The sequence below is a fragment of the Fistularia commersonii genome, chromosome 15 (genome assembly GCF_037954325.1).
Source record: "Fistularia commersonii isolate RoL2024-O1a breed Wild chromosome 15, RoL_Fcom_v1.0, whole genome shotgun sequence".
NCBI lineage: Eukaryota > Metazoa > Chordata > Actinopteri > Syngnathiformes > Fistulariidae > Fistularia > Fistularia commersonii.
Window position 1 is genome coordinate 18,018,110 of NC_141298.1, and position 19,554 is coordinate 18,037,663.

The 19,554-nt window shown below is 57.1% G+C and overlaps 1 protein-coding gene across 1 annotated transcript in view; it reads left to right on the forward strand.

Moving 5' to 3' along the window:
• Positions 1-1,145: 1,145 nt before the first annotated feature.
• Positions 1,146-19,554, forward strand: part of nrip1b (nuclear receptor interacting protein 1b) — a 30,477-nt gene continuing 12,068 nt past the window's right edge. Inside the window, exon 1 of the mRNA XM_086160480.1 lies at positions 1,146-1,425. The gene's annotated coding sequence lies outside the window, so the exon portion shown is untranslated. The remainder of the gene's footprint in view (positions 1,426-19,554) is intronic.

Consider the following 19,554-nt stretch of genomic DNA (forward strand, 5'->3'; position numbering starts at 1 on the left):
ATGAGAGGGTGAATGGTTGGATGCCTCCCTGTGATTGGTCCGGGGCGGACCCCGCCTCTGGGATAGGCTCCACCCACCAGGACCCCGTGCACGATAAGCATCCAGATGTGTGGCTGAGAAGGTGAATGGTCAGGGTTTCTGCGAGGGTTAATGCTCCCATCTCTGTAGAAGAAGCCCTGAGATCAGCTGACCACTCTCAGCCAATGGGAGCGGGGATAGGCTCAGGCCCCGCCCCCAGGACCCCTCCTGCAGGTGGAAGCATTGTTTATATTAATGAATGAATGGCCACATCATTATTCATGAGTTAATTTTGTTTGTTCAGCCCCCCGTTTCCATCGCAGGGTAACGCTCTTCTCCACGCTCGTGTTGAACCTGGATCCTGGTCTCCACACTCTTCTCCAGAAGAAGCCTCACCCCCCAACACCACATGTCAATCCAGCAGACCACACGGTTCGTTGCATGGATGATTTATCAAAGGGTTTCGACACACACACACACACACACACACACACACACACACACACACACACACACACACACACGGTGGTGCTCTGGTGTGTTCCTGAGGATTCTGCATCTTGTTTCAGAGGGAGAAGTCCCTGCGTGTGGTCCTCCAGGCCACTAGGGGGCGCTCTCACCACATTCCTACTGGGCGGTTACATTCTTTTATAGCTTGTATTTCTGGTTGCCTGCACCTGTGCGTGTGCGTGTGCGTGTTTCCTGCTGAGAGAAGCTCTTATTACTGGTTGAAAAATAATTTAAAAAAGAAACAAGCTTAGAACAAGACCCCTGTCCGTTTCCAACGTCCGCAGCAACACCCAACTGAGACCGGAACCCGGGTCTCCTTCCGGTCCTCGAACCCGCTCCTCTTCCGGCCGCAGCCTTTATTTTTGATTTATCTTTTTATTTTTTTATTTCCCCGTAATCTCTAAAAGCCAGCCTCCGGTTGCCATGGTGACCACTCCCATGATAAACATGAATATCGGTGCGTTATAATGAGGCCAGATCCGAACGGTGCGTGTGTGTGTGTGTGTGTGCGCGGAGCGAGGGCTTGTTCCTTTAAGGGTGGTGTCAGCGCGGGCGGAGGAGGAGGAGTGTGTGTGTGTGTGTGTGTGTGTGCGCGCTTCTCCACACAGCGAGGGGACTCCGCGAATAAACAAGCTCTCAGCCTCCGCGCCAGGAGAGACGGAGCGGAGGGAGGAGAGGAAGAGGACGAGGCGTTTCAGGACTAAACCTTCATCTCCCGGGAGCCTCGCCGGGTTTTGCGTCCTTCCCGCGGTGGGGACGCGGCAGACGAGACGCTTTCCGTTGGATTTGCACCCCCCCCACCCCTACACACACACCCACGCAGGCACACACACACACACCGCCACCGGAGGAGGGAGCGATGCGCCGCCGCGGCGGAGCGACGGCCGGAGCCCGCAGGTAGGAGAGAAACGCACCGTCACACCCGCGGGAGGGGGGGGGGTGTCCGTGTGTATATGTGTGTGTGTGTGTGTCCGTCCGTGTGTGTGTGTGTGTGTGTGTGTACGTGGAGAAAGGGGTCTAGATAACGTCGTGTTCCGCGGAGGGTTTGCGCGTCGTGAGGCGGAAAGACGCAGCATAAAGAAGTGGGGAATGAACGTGTGTGTGTGTGTGTGTGTGTGTGTGTGTGTGTGTGTGTGTGTGTGTGTGTGTGTGTGTGTGTTGTGACGTTCCCGTTCCACGACGCCGTCCGTCTGTCTGTCGGTTCGGCGGCCCGGAACCGGAACCGGAACCGACCCGCTCCCCTGCTGCGTGAAAGACGTCGAGACGGGCGTTTTTTCTTTTTTTTTTTTTTTTTTTCTTCCCTCCCCGTCCACGGAGCCGCCGCCGCAGCCGCGCTGCTAATGTGTCAGGCTAACGCTGACGCACACGCACACGCACGTAGGGGGAAAATGTCACACCGATTCGGCGGCAGCTCCCCGGACGCAGTAACGTAACGTAACGCGGGTAACTGTAACTGTAGTCGGCCGAGCGGAAATGCAGGCTCTTATTTTGAAAGGGTGGTCGAGCAGCACCTCCGGGAAGAGCCTGCGCGCACACGCACACACACACACGCACACACACACACACACACACACACTCGGGTCGTGTTTCTTGTTTTGAAAGGATGTGGACTCACACCCACCTGGACATCACTGTGCGCACACACACACACACACACTGTATTGGGTCCTGAGTGGGTTGGATGTTTACCTGTCTTTGTCAGGCTGGGGGGGGCAACGTGCACAGCGCTCATGCACGAGTGCCATGGCGACCTGAGGCTTTGGCGGGTGTGTGAGGTGTTTGACGGCCAAAGATCTGCTGGCTGTTTCCTGGCATTCTCCCGTACTTGGAGTGTAAACATTGGAGTGCCTGGCTCAAAGGCAGCAGTCTGGTGTGTGTGTGTGTGTGTGTGTGTGTCGGAGCCCCTGCGTGGGCGTCCGTCTCTCCATGGCGATTGCTTCACTGGACTTTGTCTGGCGGCGGAGGCCAAAGGTCAGGGCGAGTGGCAGGCAGAGGGCAGAGTACGCCGGGGGGGCAGGGGTTGCTTCTAATTCCAGGACGCTGCGTTGGCGGCGGCGGCGGCGGATCTCCGGCGGCCCGCCGGGTTTCAGACGCTTTATTATTTGACCTGAACTTCCACAAGATGTCCAGGGGTGCGGCTCCGCCCGTCCACAGATGACCTGGACCTCCTCGCAGGGAGGAGGAGGTTCTACGCTCGCTGAACATCTCGTGGATTCACCTTCTCATACGCCATCAAAACCCCGAAGTGACATGCTATCATAGTGTGTGTGTGTGCGTGTGTGTGTTTGACACATTTTTTTCCCAAAGAGGACTGAGTAACGCTCCTTCTTCCTCCCCACGCTCGCTGAGGGTGTGTTTTTTCGGGGTGATGGCGTGGAGGTGGGAGCTCCTGGCGTCTCGGGCCGCTCCGCCCTCCGGCGCCGGCGGGAAAGAAATAGAAATAAAAATAAATGTGCATATTTACCAGTAGCCATGTCACACGTTTACTGTGTGTGTGTGTGTGTGTGTGTGTGCGTGGGGGGGGTTATATGCGGGAGCCGCACGCCGCCGCCATTCGCCACCAAATACTGTTCAAGGGCACCCTTGACAGCGTGCACGGAGAAGTGGAAGTGCACGTCCAGGCCCTCCTTCTGTCCCAGGAGGAGGTCCAGACTCTCCTGGACCAGGAAATCTTCTCCAGTCCAAGATAAACACAGATCCAATCCCACATTTGAGGGATGTGAGGGAAGGGTTCCCTCCGCCTCCTGCTCCCCCTCCTATCAGCACACACCCTTCGTTTGCTAATTGGAGGGGTTTCTAATGTGTGTGTGTGTGTGTGTGTGTGTGTGTGTGTGTGGGTTATATCTCATGCGGAGCTGATGGCCCTGGCTGCTGTTGGTGCTCCTGTCAGGAACAGAAGGCGCCCAAAGTCAATGGGGCCGCTTGTGATGACGAGGCAGGAACGGCTAAATGGCTTTTTACGGCCGCGGCTCCCGGACGCCGGGCGGGGGGGTGACGAAATGCGCGGAAGAAAGATGGCCGCCCCTCCCCTCCCCTCCTCTCCCGCCCCCGGCTCGCCGCAGCCCCCGAGCGCCACGCTAGCCGGAGCTCATCTGTTGAACGGCCGCCTCCTCGGCCTCACCTCCAGCCTCCGGCTTCACCTTGGCCCCGCCGCAATGACAGGCCCCTCAATTATCTCCCCCGATTGATCGCCGCTGATTGCGATCGCCGTGAATTATTTAGACTTTGCTGAAACGGCTGGCCCGTGCGGGCGCGGGTCAAATAAATAACATGTTGCCCGGGCGAAGCGCTGGAAAACAACAGCTGCGAAGGCCTAACTGTGCCGATCAATGAGGCGGAGCGCGGGGGAAACGGCGCCCGGCCCTGTAGCGCCGCCGAAACCTCCTCGCCATTCCTCGGGGCGAGGGGGGGGGGGGGGGGGGGGGGGCGGAGGAGGACCTCCAGGGCGACGTGAGAAGAACCGAACCTTCTCTCAGACCCAGCAGACGTCACCACCTCCCTCCATCTTTTCCCCCTTTTTTTTCCCCTCCTTCCTCCTCGTCTTTCTCCTGTTGCAGAGTTGCCGCCCCGGGGCTGTGGAGGTGCAGCAGGAAGGGCTCCCCACCGCTGTGTGTGTGTGTGTGTGTGTGTGTGTGTGTGTGTGTGTGTGTGTGTGTGTGTGGTAGGATGAAGGGCCGTGCCACAAGCAGGCTGGTGTCAGGGGTGTGACGGAGTGGGCGGGTTGCATGAGGAATGAGGACAGACTCCTAGATAGGAGGCACCGGGGCGGTGTGTGTGTGTGTGTGTGTGTGTGTGTGTGTGTGTGTGTGTGTGTGTGTGTGTGTGTGTGTGTGTGTGTGTGTGTCACTGAGCCCCCCTCCTCCTCCATCCGTAACACAGGAACACAAAGGGAAAAGGAGGCCGATGCTTGTCTTGGTGTTTGTGGTGTCGGCGAGAAGCAGCCGGAGAATGTGGGCAATTAACTGGAGCTGTTGATGGCGGCGGCGGCGGCGGCGGTAGAGGCGGAAGCCGATGAGCTCGTGGTGCGAGAACAAAATGGTACCCGGCGGCGAACGCCGTCTCGTTTCCGATGACGGCGCCGCCCGCCTCGTGTTTCCCGGCGCTGTGAGACGACCGGGGTTTGGACGGCGTGGAGGCGGGTCACAAAGTCCAGAGTCTTGAGGTCGGCTGTTATTCAACCGTGTCTTATTTTAACCAGGTTATGTGGGGGGGTGGGGGGGTGAGGAGGTGTGGGGGTGGGGGGGGTGGGGTGGGGGGGGTGGGGGGGTAAGTGAAAATGCCACTCATTCCTGAAGAGTCCCTGGCCTCGTCAAGGTTAGTGGCTTGTCTTTGTAAGTTGAGGGATTGATGCATGAGCCTGTCTGGCGCTGAATTCAAAGTCCAAGGCTGTCACAGGAAGCACCCCCGCCCCCCTCCTGCCCCCCTCTGGCCCCCCTCCTGCCCCCCCTTGCCCCCCCCCGCCCCGTCCCCCCTCCCCTCTTTGCAAGCTATCACAGGCCCTGTCCTTCCCAACTTCTTAGCAGCCTGTCCTTTTGAGAACCTTGAGCAGCCCAGGCAAGGACACAGCGTCTGGTGCAGTAAGCCCGTGCTGAGGGTGGAGGAGGGTGTGTGTGTGTGTGTGTGTGTGTGTGTGTGTGTGTGTGTGTGTGTCGGCAGTTGGGGGGGGTGGCTTTACGTAACATTCCGCTTTAAAACATGGGTGTATGACTGGCGTGACACGGAGCAGTGCGGTGCAGAGCAGCGCGGCTCGCGGCACATGTCCTCCTGAACCCCCCCTCCAAGAAAAGGGGGGGTTCGTCGAGATCCCTGCAACTTAATTATATCTTTCTCTTTTAAAAGCTTTCGTTTGAAATTAAATTTTCCCAAGCAATTAACTAAAGAGGAGTTTTCAGAATTTATGAATGAATGATGGATATATTGCACAGGATGACGGTGTGTGTGTGTGTGTGTTCGTGTGTGTGTGCGTGTGTGTATGCAGTATAGGCTCCACGGGGGAACGTGTGGCCGAGATTTATATCGCCGCCGTCGAAAAAGGTGAAGTTTGGCGGAAATTAGAGGCGCCGTGGAGGCTTTGCACCCCCCAACATGGCGGCCATATTTGGGTTATTGTCACAAAGCCAGTGAGCGAGCGGGCGAGCGAGCGGGCGCCGCCCGCTGCGCTCAGCTCTGCGGGGGGGGGGGGGGAGCCGGGCTTCCCCCGCCACCTCCACCTTCATGTATCTGGACAGGAAGCGCTGAATGATGACCACGGCGCACGTCCTCGCTGGACCGCAGTTGTGCAACTTTCTAGCATGTAGTGATGAGCTGAGCGGTTGCCGGGCAACAAGGGGGACCGGCGGCGGGCCGGAGCTCGGCGGGCGTCCGTCAGAACGACACGACAGATCCATCCCGGAGACACCTGGTGCGACGTTTGACGCCGGAGATGACGCGCACACACACACACACACACACACACAAGGATAGCACAGACACACGTGGTCATTTCTTCATATTTGAACTGGGTGACAACCTCATCGGAGTCAAAGGTCATCAGGTGTTCCTCTCACCTGCGAGGTCTGCAGGAGGTCCTGCAGGGGTCGATGGTGAACCGGCGATCTTCAAGTTCTTCTCAGAAATGATGTCGTTTGCTTCGGCCTCCATCTTTAACCCCTCAGGTTCAATGCATGAATGGGGTCCATTCATGGCGTCCCGCGCTGGATTGTGGGTAAATAAGTGTCGCCGTCCTCTCTGGCGTGCGCGCCCCTCCTCCCTCCGCCGCGCTGCCTCTTTGTGCACCTCCAGCCCGCTTGGAAATCCATTAGCGAGGTGGCGTCGTTCAGCGGGAAACACACCGTGGGGCCGCCGCTCGGCACGCCGGCTTTTTCACGCGGCGCGTCGGGAGGCGGCGCCGTTCGGCGGGAGGCCGCCGGAGAGGAAGGAGAGAGCGGCGGTCCGATGACTCCGGGCAACCGTGTGACCTATTACTTAGGAAAAATGGACCGGTGACCAGAAGACTGCTGGCTCATACTCGGCTCGCCCGCTGCCCTTGAGCAAAGGCAATTAACCTGGATTTTCTCCAGTAAATATCCAGCAGTGGGAGCGGAGCGGGGAGTGCTAGCGCTGCTAAGCAAAAAAAAAAAAAACAGATGAAACTGGAGTGTTTCTCCAGGAGCGGCGTCCGTGGAGAGGACCCCCCCCCCCCCCCCCCCCCGTTTTTGCGCACGTGCACGCGTTCACGGCCCTCTTTTGTTCGCGCCCGGGCCGAGGCGTGACCTTGACCTGATTGCCGAAGAGGCTTTTTAAGTAACTCTCCAGAAGGAGATCCAATCATGCGGCGCCCTTCAACCCCCCCGATCCGTCCCTCCTCCGCGACCTTGCGTGTCTGAGAAGACGCGAGGTGGGGGGGGGGGGAGGGGCTCGATCGGATCATCGCCGGCAAGGTCACACGGGGTCGAGGTCGCGGCTCCGACCGTACGGCTTTAGGAACGGCGGCTGTGGTTTGTCGCCACGGTGACGAGGCGGGCGGGTTTAGTCATCCTCTCGCCGTTCAATCACTGATACCAGCGTATGTCAAGGAAAGGTCGTTTGGTGTCCGGAGTGATTCACGTCCAGGGTGAGCTGGCAGTCGGGATCCGCGCCTCCCCCTCCCCGCCGGCTCGCTCCGAGCAGGCCGCCGTCTCCGCTTCGGAGTATTTTTAAGCCGGTACATTAACATTTCTGCCCCCCGGATGTGTTTACCATATGGCTGGGTGGATCGGGATCCCGGCCCACTTTGTTAAAACTGCATTAATGCCACTCTGCCGGCGTAGGAGTCAATCACTTCGGAGGATATCGCGCTCCGCTAGGCCCCGGCGCCGTATTGGGAGAATAAGAGCCTTGTTAGCCTCGTCGCAAACGGCCGTTTTTATTTCTCCGCCGATTCCGGGCCGTTCGTGTACGTCGCTCCACCATTCCCGCGCCGCCCCGTAGCCAAACTTGGCTCGCGATCCGTCCGGAGATAGGCATCTTATCTCTGCGCTGGGCGCTTGTTCGGTGCGTGCAGGGAAACCCGTCCGCCGGCGTGCCAGGGCTTTACTAGCAGGCGCTAACAGCGACAGTCGATGACGAAGAATTTGAGAATGCTTACGCTTCACGTGCGCTCTTAAAACATTGTCAAAATGTCGTTGAGCGTGATTTCACGCTAGCTAGGATGAAACCTACGCTGTCGCCGCCCCCGCTTCCCCGCCGCTCCCGACGCCTTTATTAGCTTTCCAGATTAAGTGCGGGGGTTGTCTTGTTAGCCCGAAATAAAAGGCGATCACCTGCCAGGGTCTGACATTTGGAATCGATGGCTGCCCGCCGCGCCGCACCTTTTGGCTCGCACACGGTTAAAAGGAAGACGCGGCGGCGCGCATGCTAATGCTCGGCCTTGTTAGCAGAAAGAAAACAAAAGCGCGGCGCAGCTACCGGCCCGTTTGGTTTGCAGACGGTATTGGATGCTACATAAAGGCTTGTATAATGTTATTTTCTTGGTCCGTACACCTACGCGCGCACAAACACACACACACACACACACACACACACATAGACACCGTGTGCAGCTACATGCTTGTGTAACCGTGTTTACACGTCTGGGCTTGCGCTGGCACACAAGCCAGACAAATGTGGTTTATCCAGGGCCTCTTTCTTTCTAAGCCACCTTCTCTTGCATTCACCGTTGACCTTGGTGCTTATGAGGAGGCAGGGCTTGACCTACATCCGCCCCCTTAACTGGAAGTAGAGCCTCCACCGGCCCCCGCTGAATAAAGAGACCTGACATCCCGTTCTGCCGGGCTCCACGGCCATTTTCTCCCCCCGTCGCCAGGTTTTGCACATAAAAGCATGATACAGCAGAGTTCTACCCCGGTTCCTTTTTTTTGTTTTTTTTTTTCCGTGGGCGTGTGTGCCGGCGGAGGGGAAAAAGTGGAACAGTGGGCTCGGCGGCTCGGCGGCTCGTCTCAGAGGCACCGACACGTCTGTGTGCACTGGGTCACCATTAGCACGCAGGGGCTTAGCGCCGAGCTGGTGAGAGTTTAGCGGCGGGTCAACTCTCCTCCACTTTTTTTTTTTTTTTTGGTTTAAAAGCGGGAGTGTCAAACCGCGGTTGATGCAAATGAGCACGCGTGCAAACACCAATGTTATCGTGCGAGCGAACCGGGGCGTTAAGGCCGCCGTGTGACAGGTTGTGTAAGTTTCTAAAAGGAGACCTGAAAATGAAAGTCAAACGGCGGCGTGACGAAAACGGCGGCGAGCCGAGCGCGGCGCCCGCCGCGGATTCGCTCGCGCCGCTGCGCCTCTTTGACGGGGAAAAAGGTATTTAAAAGGTAATAATTAAGTGTCACTCTCGCTCCTGCGAGTGCGGCTCCCGAACAAAAGCTAAACAAAGGTTGCTAGGCGACGGCGCGGCGCCGGTGAGCGATGATTTTTGGCCCTGATGCATTAATATTTAAATCGGCAGTCCAAAGGTTTTTTTTTTTTTGCGCGTTTCTGAGGGAATTGGACAGCGTCTCGCCGGAGGAGGCGCGCCGCTTAACGTATGAATGGCGTGACGTTCCCGTATGGAGGGATTACGGAAAGCGATGCACGAACGAGGGCGGCTTAATGGCGGCGGGGGGGGAAGGCTTGCATGAGAGCGGCGTGCGTGATGTGAGATGTTTCATGAGATGCCCCAAACCCCTGCTGAGGCCCCCGGAGGGAACCCGCTTCCTGCTAAACCCCCTTTAACCTCACGCTCCCTCCGCCGCGGCGAGGCGTCACACCTCCGCGGATGTGGAACGTCAGTTTGCGCGTCTTCCTCCCGAGGAGGCGGCGGTTCCGCTTCGTGGGCCGGAGATGAGATCATGGCCGGCCAGAAGTGGAGGAGCAGAAATGAGGAGGTGGGCAGATGAGTGTTTAACCTCGCGCTCGGCTGCGGTCGGAGGGCGTGGGAGGGTTTCGCCGAACGGGCGGCCGATAAGGGCGGCCTCCGTTCCAAAGGCCGCAGGAACACGCCGCCCAAAATGCCGACTCTCCGCCCGCGTTCTCAAACTCCTTTTGTCTCCTCCGTCTCCCCCGATCAGCCTCCGTGGAACTCCTTGCATGATCTCAGGGAGGGGAGGAGAGAGAGGAGAGGAAAACTGGGTCAGGGCGACCTATTTTTTTTTTCTCCCACAGTTCACGGAGGCAGAGGGTGGCGGTGTTATCGGCAGTTAGCCGCGGAGCCGGGCCCTCCTCCCCGCCGGGCCCCGGCTCCGCGCACAACTGGGTCAGCGGCGGAGGCGACGTCTTGTAAACGGCTTGTCGTACCGGGGGAGGAACGCCGCAAATGAACCGTAGATTATTCGCCCCGAGCCGAGCGCCCGGGTCCCTCCTGGCCCCCCCGCGCAGCAGCCGCGCAGGAGTCTCGGCGAGAGCCCTCGGCCCCTCGCCGTCTCCGGTAATGGCGTTTGATTACCGCGGCCCGGGCCGCCAGCGCGCTTTTGAGCAAAGGATCTTTTTCCGCGTCTCTCTTCCTTTTTCTCCCGACGCCGCCGTTTGCTAAATATAGCTTCCTCCCAGATTTGCTCGACTTTATTCAGGTCAGGTTATTTACTGTACCGAGTTCAAGCGTGGTTTAGAAGCGAGCCGTGCAGATGCTTATTCAGCTGCGATGACCTCCTTGCAGATCATCCGTGGACGGACAGGCGAAAGGGACGGGGTCGGGTTTGTGCCGGCGGTTTGTTCGACATGCCAGAGCGACGCCTTGACGCCGGACCGTCGCCGACGCTTTAGAAGTTTGGAAAAAAGGGGCTCGGCGCCGGATAAATGTCGCTTTTGTTTGGAAATTGTCCCGATCAACTCCGGGGAAGGAAACCGTCCGCCGTATATTTTTGATATTGATTTCACAGGGGTTTGTGCTGCCGCCCCCCCCGGGGGTCCCCAGACCCGCCGCCGTAAACACCGGGTTTGATCCGGCTGCCGTTCTGAGCCGACACCTTTCTTTTTTAGTAAGTCAAAAGAAAGAAACGTCTCACGGAGCCATGCTAACGCTCAGATATTTAGCGCGCTGAACGAATCAGGGGCCTTCAGGGCCGCCCCGACCCTCGGCGAGCCCGACCTCACCTGGTGGGGTTTGAGTCAACCGGGATTTTGGATCATGTTTTGCGTAAACACACTTATTAGCGGGGGTGTCACGCTAACAAACATAGCATAATATCCCGCGGCGGGGCTAAACATGGCGGGATTAGCGGCAGGGCCACGGGTTGCACACTCACCCGGGTCTCCTCCCGGGGCCCTGGTGGCGGCGGCGGCGGCGGCGGCGGGCAGCAGACCTGTCTGGGGTTATTCTTGGCCCCGGAACTTCACGTCTCTGCGTGAAAGCCCCTTAGCGCTAATTGAGGAGTCTGTACAGGGCTCATGGCGTCCAGCAGCCACGTGTGTGTGTGTGTGTGTGTGTGTGTGTGTGTGTGTGCGCGTGTGTGTGTGTGTGAAGGTGAGACACATCGAGCAGCAAACCAGTCAGAACCAGTACTGGGCCACTCTAGCCAGTGTGTGTGTGTGTTTTTTCTCGTGTGTGTGTGTGTGTGTTTTATTTGTGATAGGGAGCCACCACAGCGCCTTCAGCAGATGGTTTCCAGCAGGCCGGCGTACGACATGTGATAACATTACAGTTTGGAAAGGTCAGGCATGAAGAGACGCCGTAGGAGGGTCGGGCCCGTCTCACAGTGTCCGGGCCTGCGTGCGCGCGCACACACACACACACACACACACACACACACACACACACACAGTACATGTGCTGTATGTTCCAAAGAGAAATCTTGCAGTCTGTATTGAACGCTGTGCTTTTAATATGGCAATTCAAACAAGCGACTCTTATTATCTGGGCGGCGGCGGCGGCGGCGTGCTGAGATGCAGTCCGAGGGAGGGCGCCGCAATATTTGCATGCTGATAAAAGCCATTCTTTGTGGTGCGACGGCGGGGCCGCGCTTCCACGGCCAGACTTTGGACTCCGCACCGCCGTGTTTACCCTTTCAGAAAACCAGAAGACTTCATCGAAATCCAGCGGGTCATCCTCGCCGCCCCCCCGCCAAAGTCCGAGGACTTTGATTGGCTGCTTTGCGATCCACTCATCCTTGGAACAGAGGCCGGGACATTTGTTTTGAATATACGGGTCACAGTGTGCCGGTGACTCAGAGCGGCGCTGGGAGGAAGAGCTGTCTGGAATTTCCTTGTATGTGAACACAACACGAGCGGAGGGGGTTCTCTCGCCGCACAGGTGCGCCGCCCAAATGTCACCCGCCCCGGTGTTCCGCCAGGGTCAAAAATGATATTTTCACAAGACGGTCAGACATTTTGAGATTCCGCGTGTATCCGGGCCCGATAGAGAGGTTAGAGATACAGCGCGCTGATAAATCTCCTCCTGCCGCGGGGAGCAGATAAGCGGCGGCGTAGATTGAATAAAAAAGAGCCGGGGAAACGGGGGGGCGGGGTATAGGTGGGCGGGGGGCCGAGATGTCTATCAGGCCGCGTGAAGGTTTTTTTTTTTTGTCTTGCAGATCCAGTTCAAGGGCGCCCGCAGGCGAGGCGGCTCTCGCTCTTGCCGTGCCAACGCCGCCGCTCAAGGTCATATGAGCCAGCCCTGTGACATTAAAGAGGAACAGGAAAGGGGAGCGAAGGGAGGGGGGGGGGGGGCAGAGAAACCATCAACCACAGACATGCACAGAATTGAGCTGTGAAGGGGGAGGAAAAAGAAAAAAAAGTAGCCATTAACTCCTCGAATCCTCCCCGAGACTCCGGGGTCGGCGGCGGATTCTGTGAGGGCAGGAGCTTTTTACGGGCGGTAATGAGAGTGTCTCATTCTCTCTGCACAGAGCCAGGAGATGCTCGGCTAACTGCTTTGTAGTTGCCAGCCACACATGCTGTGTGTGTGTGTGTGTGTGTGTGTGTTTGAGGGAGAAAGATGGAAGAGTCACTGTGCTAAACCTCCGTGGAGGGAGGTGGAGAGGAGAAAACGCTCTGAAAGTTATTTAAAGGGACAGTACGCTGTCGGGGCGCCGCCGCCGCCGCTTTCAGGAGTGAGACGGCGGCGCGTTCGGCCATTTTGACGCCTCGCCGCGCCGTTTCCTTCGCTGGGCAGGTGGTTTCACGTGCACAGAGACGCTCTGCTCTGTCATCGGCGTGGCGGCGGAACAACCGGTGGGCCGATGTGGAAATCTTTTGGTGCTAACGCGACTTGAATTCATCCCTGGAAGATGTTTCACGTCTGGAGGAGAGGCTTCTTCAGCCAAAGGGCCTCCAGAAGCTTCCGTAGACCTCCGACGGCCCGGCGTCCTGCGTGGGCGTGCGGTCCGGCGTTCCCTGCGCGTCACATGTTCCCGCGGGTCGATGTGACGCGGAGATAGGGAACGCCGCCGTTCCCGGGCTAGCGGCTAGCACCTGTTATCCCCCTACATGTTGAATATCCGCTGATTTCGGTGATGTGGTGTTGGACTCGGCGGTGGTTATCGACCGCCTATCGGCGTATATATAGATGTTTGCTTTGACAGCACTGATACGGCCTGAAAAGCGAGCCCGCCCATGAATGTCACCGGGGCGGCGCGGCGCTATCCCGTGTCGGCGGCTGACGCGTTCACCCACTTGTTTACATTGTTGTCATGTGTCCAGCCGTCCGCCGGGTGTCAGTTTGCAGTGCCCATTACGCAGGACGGGGCCGCCGCCGCCGCCGCTCGCCACCGCCCTCAGGGATGCACTTCAGGGGGAGCCGAATGGCGTTCAGGGTCCAGGAGTATTCAGCTGAATTGTCTATATTTGTCCTGTATATCTCCCTGGATATATCTGTATATATATATACGTGTATATATCATGTCCGGAGACAAACACCGGATCTCCCGCCTCCGTTGAGGGACGTTTGAGTTATTCATTTCTCTCCCGCGGCTCGCCCTGACCTCCGACCTCTTACGTGTGGTATTCGGGGAAAACGCGGCGGCCCTGGATAAAAATAAGCCCAGTTCCGTTCGGCGCACCCGTGGAAATAACGCCGTTAATCACCCGGCACCCCAATACGGCTCCTGTAAAGACGGGCCGTAAATTATTCATTGTTTCCTCAGCTTTGCGTTTCGCCTCCAGGAGGTGTCACTCCTGGATGGGCCCGGATTCATCTCCCCCAAAATTCAGATATGTGGAGAACCCCAGGACCCCGAGGGTCCTGCGGGGGCCAGGCCTGGAAACATACGAGCGATATTAATAGATGCGTTGATAATACGTCAATAATATCACAAACGCGTGTCCTCGTCCGCCCCGTCGGTGTTCCAGGAAGTCCTCGGTTCATGACGTCCAACACCTCCCGTGCATTTGTTTAGTAGCAGGCTAGCGTAGCGGCCGGACACGTGCCGGGGTTGTATACCAGGAAGACGACTTCGTTTTTGTTCTCCGGTCTTGCTTTCGTTTTCATTCGTGTTTTTGTTGTTTACTGATCACGTTACATCGTGCCGACGTAAGCGGAGGAGCTCCTGGGCTTCACCGCCGGTCTTCGGGCGCTTCCTAGCTCGCAGCTATCGCCGCTATTTGCGCGTTTAGCAGACCGGCAGTGTTTGCTATCTTGGCCTGGAAGCAAACGTCTCCCAGAGGAGCGTCTGGTCCTTCCGTGGCCGGCTCCTTCTCCTCCACCTCGCCGGCTTCCCTCCGACCCCCTACGCTTGCATCAACCCAAGTGAGGCTCCTCGTTCTTCCTCGTGTTTTTAATTTCTGCCTGCTTATCTGAGGGTGAATTTATATCCTCTTTGTACTCGCTCAGCGACGGCACAGGGCGGAGACGATGGGGTCGGTCTCGTATTTACCATCGTCTAAATTTCCCCGCCGCCGTAGCGAGAGCCTGGCGTCGACGTGACATCCAGAGGAAGGTGCTCTCAGGTCCCGGAGGGAACGAGGAGATGAAAATATTCGAATAAAGCAGTACATCGTGGCGTGTGTGGCATCAGATGCTCATTCATTCGAAAAAAATAAATCCCGGAAGCCGTCGCGCCCTCGGTCCGGCGCGCTCGCCACTGAGAGGATCCCAGACACCTGTAGCCGCGAGGAAATCCCGCCCCTCCGCCGGGGTCGGGGGAACGTCGGCGTCCCGTCTTCATGACATCTCCTCTAAGTCCCTATGAACTGTACTTTCTACTCAGACAGGATTTACGGGATAAGTGTCCCTCGCTCTTGTGACGCAATCCTCTTGAACGGCAACCACTCAAAGCTGGATTTGAAGCGCCACTGAACCCCGGTGAACCTCGCCGTTCGGGGAAGAGGGGAAGATTCCCCGCTTTCGTCGCACCCGTTCCGACCCCCCCCCCTCGCCGAATCCCCCCCCTCCGGTGAAAGCAAAGGAGCGTTCAGACTAAACAATCGATCGGCGTCCTGAATGGCGGATGCATAAATCTCTGCGATGGCGGCGGCGGCTGGCGTGGAGTCGTCCCTGTATCATTTCTGCTGATTAGTTTTCCCATTACTCAAAACAGATGTGCTCGCTGGTGATGAATGATCCAATTATGGGGTATTTGTCACCCATTTGATATTTGCTGTGCGTCTCTGGTTGGTAAAGAAGTGGAGTTTGGTGCTAAACACACACCCACACACACACACACACACACACACACAAGCGCAGTGGGATGGCCTCCCTGCAGGTGGACATGTTGACCCAGTCTTTGGATTTGTTTATATGACCAACTGGCTGATAGACGAGAGCTCGGCCGTCTGGTGTGCGTGCGTGCGCGTGCACGTGCGCGCCCCGTCCTCGACTGCCGCACAAAAACCCAGCGTTGCACTAAAATTGTAATTTAATAAACGGTAAAAGTCCTCAGCCGGCTGCTCCCCTCCTGTTGACATGCCTGAGATAGTAGTCATACATGTCTAAACTGTAGCTGACCCCCTCAGCTGCTGCTCACACACACACACACACACACACACACACACACACACAGCAAAACAATACACAGACGCTCACAGCTGAAAGTATTCATGTACGCCCTGGGCCCGCCTCCCCCCGTCGTCCGTGGACAGTAGGCTGATTCTGCAGCCTCCCTCCCTCCCTCCCTCACTCCTTTCCTCTCTAATGCTCTGCTGTGCTAGTGTGTGTGTGTGTGTGTGTGTGTGTGTGTGTGTGTGTGTGTGTGTGTGTGTGTGTGACAGCTGCCTAATTGGGCATTCTCCCCTCGTCGGAGCGCCTGCCTCTCCTCTCTCTCCTCCAGCCGGGGCCGCGGCTGCTGACGAATGGCAGCGGATTACAGATGAGGACACGGTGACCTGCCTGACCTTGCTGCACAGCCGCGGGGGAGGAAGGGGGGGCAGAGCGGGGGGGCGGGGTGCTAGGACTGCATAGGGGCGGAGCGTGGGGTGTCGGGATAGGTGTGTGTGTGTGTGTGTGTGTGTGCGTGTGTGTGTGTGTGTCGGGGGGGTTTGCGGGCGGCGTCGGGTCAGCGGAGGATGAGGTCGCCCAAAAGGTGTGTGTGCGTGGGGGGGGGGTGCCAGGTGGCCAGGCGAGCAAGTGTGTGTGATCCGCAAATGACAAGTGTCACATGACAGCCCCCCCCCCCCACGCACACACACACACACACCCGCTTATGTCAGCATGTCAAGGGCAGGAGCCCCCCCCCCCCCCCCCCCCCCGCTGGCGACCGCCACTGCGGCATTTTCTACCACTTTTATTTATACCCCCCCCCCACACACACACACCCTCCTTTAAACTTCTTCATCTGTTTTTATGTGTCGATCAGACGAGCTGCTACTATATGGCTGCTGGCGCACCTCCACACACACACACACGCGCGCCTTCACACACACACACACACACACACACAGAGGCCGCAATGTGGTCGGTCAAAAGGAGGCGGCAGATCCTTGAGTGTGGTGAATTTCAATTTCTGCGAGCACTATAGATATTTCCATGCCCCCCCAACACACACACACACACACACACACACACACACACACACACACACATACACACCTTCTGTGAGACTGCCAAGGTGAGGTTGTGTCCTCTTGTTAAGAGCGATTAATGGCACTCGTTATGTACATAATGAAATATCCCTGCTGATGCATAGGGTGGCGTTGTCTCTCTCTCTCGGTCACACACACACACACACACACACACACACACACTCATATTGCTTGTGTGTGTATATGTGTGTGTGTGTGTGTAACATGGAGGACGCTTTTTTACAGCCCGCAGGCAACTTGGCTGTGTGTTTGATATGGTGCTCAGACCCTCCACACACACACACACACACACACACACACACACACACACAAAGCACTGAGGAGACACACACCGCCCCCCCAGTGAACAACAAGCAAAAATTAAGGCCTGTCAATTCAGTTGAATTTCTTCCTCTTTTAATTTTTGTTCTTGCTTCTGATGCACGCACACACACACACACACACACACACACACACTCACACACACTCACATACATACACTCACACATACTCTCACACACACACCACCGCAGCTCTGTGTCTGTGTGACATGTGTTCTGAAAGATAGAGACGGGCTAGCACACTGCCGAGTAAATTTAGATCTAATCTTCTCGTGTGTGTGTGTGTGTGTGTGTGTATGTGCGAGCGTGCATGCGTGTCTGTGTGCGTGCGTGCGTGCGTGCGTGTGTGTGTGTGTGTGTGTGTGTGTGTGTGTGTGTGTGCGTGTGTGTTCTTTTATAGCCTGAGAATGTTCACCTAACGTTAACTTTTCGGTTGACCTTGTTGTGCTGTTTGCTCATCGGTGCCTCGTGTTTATGTGTGTGTGTGTGTTTGTGTGTGTGTTTCTAGGACAAGACTCCGCTGGCTCCCCTGTAGGTGTTTTATTTTGACCTGGTGTGTGTGTGTGTGTGTGTGTGTGTGTGTGTGTGTGTAACACCATTCAATGCCCGAGTCAAGCTGTGCAAGCTCTTTTAATCCCATGCTCTGGTGCACGTAGGCTTGATTAGTGGCAGCAGTTATCTGTGCAGAAGACAGCCCGCCCTCCTTTAGCATTTGGTCAGGTCTGGGGCACCGGGGGGGGGGGGTGTCAAGTCATGAGAAAGGTGAACAAGGAAGGAGAAGGGCGGAGGGATGGCGAGAAGAAGAAGAAGAAGAAGAAGAAGGAGGAGGAGGAGGAGGAGGTTGATTAGTATTCCGAAGGCGCTCCTGCCAGTGGAGCAAATTGATTACTGCACTTTACCTGTATCAGCCTCCGCAGCTAAGGATGACAAGGTGCAGGAGCATGATGTGTGTCTGCGCTCGCCTCCCGCCCGCGGCCCGATAGGTGTGTTAGCATCCGGCTAAGTGTGGAATTTTCCTTTTTCTCCCCCCCCCCCGCTGAGCGCTCTTTACTACCGCTTGATAGTTTCCTCTCTCCACTCAATCTCCTTCATTAGGGTGGAATAATGGTCTGGATGCAGCAGGGTGCTGGCCCCGTCTATCTCTCTTTGTCTGATTTAATAGTCAGTGACGGACCGAGGGAAGAGACACTCATTTCCTGTGAGAACCCCTCCCCTCCCCCCCCGCGCAACTCGCCGACAACAATTAGCGTGTGACTCCTGCGTGTACAGTGAGGCCGACCTGACTCCTTCCCCCGAACGCCCCGCCGGCCGTTTCGGTTTCCAGCGGCGCCCCCCCCCCCGAGTCGCACGGAAAAACTGGTGGAAAGCGGCCTTCTGACACCAGAGCCTGGAGCGGATCTGCGGGATGATTAATAATTATTCAATTAACGGCCTCTCAACGACCGCTGGATCGACCCAATGACCCCGATTGGAGCGTCTTGAGCGGCGAGCGCTGCAGCCCCGCCTGCAGCCTGAGGGGGCGGCGTCACGCAGGTGCGATCGATAAAAGGAGCGGAGAAGAAGCAACATGGTGGAAGCGGGGAGGAGGATTCTCCGTGCGTTTACAGTTCGGCGGCGTCCACGGCGCCGGCCGTCTCCTCCGCACGCCAGCTCCTCTGTGGCCGCCATCTTTGTTGTTGTCTTGGACGTAGAGGCGATGCGAGCGACCTCCGCGCCGCCCTCCACCTGGGCGACACGCCCGGTGACCTTTGGAACCGCAAATCTGTTTATGTACAAAACCTGAGCATCAGGGCGGAAACCACTGGTTAACTGGTCAACCGCTCGCTGACTAATCGTCCAAGTGAGCTCAGAGTGAGTCGTCTTACTTTCTTACCAAATCTTCGATGCTTATTTTTGAGCACCTGCGGTTGTGAGTGGATCGGTGAGCAAACTTTTGTTTGTTGTCCAACAATCTTTGTCCTCAAAAGATTTCTCAAAGAAAATGTTTTTCAGTTCCGTGACAAATCTTGTTTTTTTTTTGTTTGTTTTTTTCGCGCACCCTCCTAATCCGACCAGTCGTTACCGAGTCGAGGACTAGTTATTCAAAACCCGTTGCATCTTAAACATGTCGTTCGCCGTCGCTCGCGCCCACCTAGGGAAAGCGGCCACGGAAAACACAGAAATATCCTTTTATTAGGTTTATTATGTCAAAAGCCGGCTTCTGTCTCTTGTGCTTGGAGGTTAGATAACTCCCGCCTTGGGGGCCGAACGCCGTCGAATCGCTCCGCCGCTCGCCGCCGACATACATCGGCGCTCCTAACGAACTGTTTATTTGAGCGGTTTGTTTCTGAACGCCTCGGCGGGCGGCGGGCGGCGTTGACGTGGCGGCGGATCCGAGGAGGCCGAGCTCCACGCCGGGCTTCCATGAACTCGCTGATAATGAGTCCCTGACAGACACAAGAAACCACCGGGATTATTTCATTTTCTTTCTGTTCCTCCAGCTGGGGCGCCCGAGTGTGTGTGTGTGTGTGTGTGTGTGTGTGTGTGTGTGTTAGCTGCTAAGACTAGCGGGTCAGGTGGGGGCTCAGCAGGAGAGAAGAGGTCAGGCTGGATAAAGTGTGGAGTCTATAGAAGGCGGGTTTATCACAGGCTGAGATGGATTTCGCCGCCGCCGTGTCTTTACATGAGGAACGTGGCGGCGGCGGTGGCGGCGGCGGCGGCGGCGGCGGCAGCAGCAGAGCTGTGGGGGAGATCACGGCTTCACACGGGTTCTCCGAGCCTCGCGCACCTG